The sequence below is a fragment of the Pteropus vampyrus genome, unplaced genomic scaffold (assembly GCF_000151845.1).
Source record: "Pteropus vampyrus isolate Shadow unplaced genomic scaffold, Pvam_2.0 Scaffold78, whole genome shotgun sequence".
Lineage (NCBI taxonomy): Eukaryota > Metazoa > Chordata > Mammalia > Chiroptera > Pteropodidae > Pteropus > Pteropus vampyrus.
Window position 1 is genome coordinate 5,436,786 of NW_011888859.1, and position 2,814 is coordinate 5,439,599.

At 38.9% G+C, this 2,814-nt stretch overlaps 1 protein-coding gene across 1 annotated transcript in view; it reads left to right on the forward strand.

Moving 5' to 3' along the window:
- ARID1B (AT-rich interaction domain 1B) overlaps window positions 1–2,814 on the forward strand; it is a 389,943-nt gene that overhangs the window by 363,835 nt on the left and 23,294 nt on the right. The gene's annotated exons all lie outside the window — the stretch shown is intronic.

A 2,814-nucleotide genomic window follows, 5' to 3' on the forward strand; every position in this document is an offset into this window, starting at 1 on the left:
TTTATGGTCTCTTGCCAGTAGAGCCTTTATTTCCTTACTAAAAAATTAATTCTGTGCCATTAAAAAAATGAAGCATGGCACTGTAGTAACCTTTATTTTACATTCACATAGGGACTCAAAAGATCTTTAAAAAAAAAGAAAAACCTTGCAATTACTTGCCAAGAAGGCTTAATTAACACGCTAATTTTTGTAAGACAATGTATTGGAGAGCACACAGCTCAGGAAAAGCAAGTTGGAGGGAAGAAAACTCTAACTGCAGAGTCTGGCAATCTAGTCAAAACCCCAAAAGGAGGCTGCTATTAATTATCCATTCACTGGTTTAGCAGATAGAGCTGAAGGTTTGAAGAGTTGGTGGCTCCAGTAAGTGTTTGTGAAATCCATGTAGAGCTCTTAGTCTAACCGCCATTTTCCTTTGCAGAAGAAGAAAGTGCAGATATTCACTGTTACCTTCTCTGTAGACGTGTGTTTCACTTTTGCAACCACCAAAATGAAATAAAAAATGCTTCTAGGATGGGTTAAGCAAAACTAACGGGAAGGGAAAATGCAGCTCCTTAATTTTGATGTCTTTGTGTTATTTGCTTTGAGTCTCAGAAGGCAGCCAACGTTACGGGAGTTTTCCCTTAACCTACCCTGGTTTTTGTTTTGTTTTTATCTCAAGAAAAGCATTTTGAATCAGTAATACACTCAACAGGTAGAACTCAGATTATAACTTTTCAAAAACATTTGTACCGTGGCTTAGAGATTGAAATTCTTTAAAATCTTAAGACATTAAGACTAGAAATTTATTAAAAATGAAGATTACTAATAGACTATATGTTTAAAAATTCTACCTTGCTGATTTCAGATTTATAAAGAATGATTATTTTATTTTAACGTACTAGTCACATAAACCCCACTTTCTACTTAAGCATAAGAAAAAAGCAAACTAAATTGTTAACTTTATTTTCTGGTCATCATACTACAATTAAGATTGCACGTTACTTTTCTCTTTTTTTCTAAATAATCTTCCATACATTATCTTTTCCTGTACCATAATCATTTTAAGGATTTACAAGCAAACGTCTGGCTCCATGGTAAGTGAGGACAAGAGATGCTCTGGTTCTCAGTAGTGGAGGATGTTAAATGATTTATGTCGAAACAGCCATTCTCTTGAGTGAGATGCTAATTCAAGAAAGGAACGAAAGGAAGTTGTAATGAAGGACCTCAGATTGTCTCAGCTCTCAAGCCGCTACAAATATATACAATTTAGAAATACTTAACTGGTCTTTCTGAGATATAACTTCAATTTGTACTTAAAATTGGTCTTAACAGTGTCCCCGACAAAGCCTGTCAAATAGTAGGCCTGAAGTGGACTAAATATAAAGATGCTCTGTGCTTGACAGTGTGCTGTGGGCCAACGCCGTGTTGTTACAGAACATTCTAAAATAAAAATAAACATTCGCACATACACATATTACCAGGCATATGGTAAAGACTGCTGAAATGTAAATTTGCCTGAAAGACTTGAGGAAAAATGTGCTTATAGACTTCATTAATTTGTATGCAAAGAAAACATTCGTGGCACTGTGATGTTGTCTTGCTGTAATTTTTCAGCATTCCTTTTCCTTGCCTCCACGACCGTTTCATGCAGTAGGATACAATTTTTACTACCTTGAAACAGTATGCAGCGGTTGTGGCGGCCTAGAAAAGTTAATCCACCTTTCTGCAGGGCTGGTTTGTTTGCCCATTGTCAGTGGGTAGAGTGGATGACTTGTACCCAAAGGTCACAGCATAGCTAACAGCTTAACAAAAAAGGTCTGTATGGAGCCTGATCAGTGATGGAGCATGTAGTTTTTATTTCCGAAGGCTGTCATTTCTCTTCATGTCCCTTTTCTCTGTTCAGACACCCAAACACTAACTGGTAGTCTTAGGAAGTAGACCCTGAGGGCCGGCAGTGGAGAAATTCAGTGGGCGTCATCCCTTCTCAGCTTTCAGTCTTATTAGATAATGTCCACATTCACTTAGCACCTTGCTCTTGGAAATTCTTTTCATAAGTTGTTTTAACAGCTGTTAATTCTTATTTGGATGGTACTCGACTTTTCAGACCTTTCTCATCCATTTGCGTATTCATTCATAGAACAAATACCTACCCAGGACCTTCAGTGTGCAGTCACTGGTGGTGATTTCAACTTAGCAGGAGCCCCACCGTGCGGAAGTTGGGTCAGGAACGTGGAGGGCAGACAGGTGACCCCGTGCCGAACAGAGGCTTCTGTGCAGTGTGTAACCAAGCTACACCAAGGGCAGATGACACGCGCAGGCAGTGGCGACTTAGATGAGGGGAGTGGGTCAAGGGGCCTCTCCTAGGACCTCACACATAAACGGGCCTGACCGCTTTCTTCTTCAGATGCATTTTCCTACATTATGGCTCCACAAAAATGCTTTTTCAAAGCTCTATAAAAACTATGAAAAGTAGAATGGTTCTATTAAAAACTATTAAGTTTTTCTCATTTTAAGAGAACAAATTGAGATATGCAGAAGTTAAACTTTATTCATTTAACAAAGATAAGAAAAGTTAAAATAGAGTCAAACTACATGAATCATTTTCGGGCTGGGAGAACGCAGTCGTTTGACAGGCGTGAACTCCTAGCCTGCTTGCTCAGGGCGTGACTTCCAGGGATCTTTCCCGTTTGCATGTGAGGCGGACCTGGCCGCGAGGGGCAGCTGAATCTTAGGCTCAGGATGTTGGGAGAGCTCCTCAGAGTAATTTTAAATTGAAATGATTGCTTTTATTTCTCTTATCTTTAAATCAAATCTGAAACTCTTTCAATTTTTCAC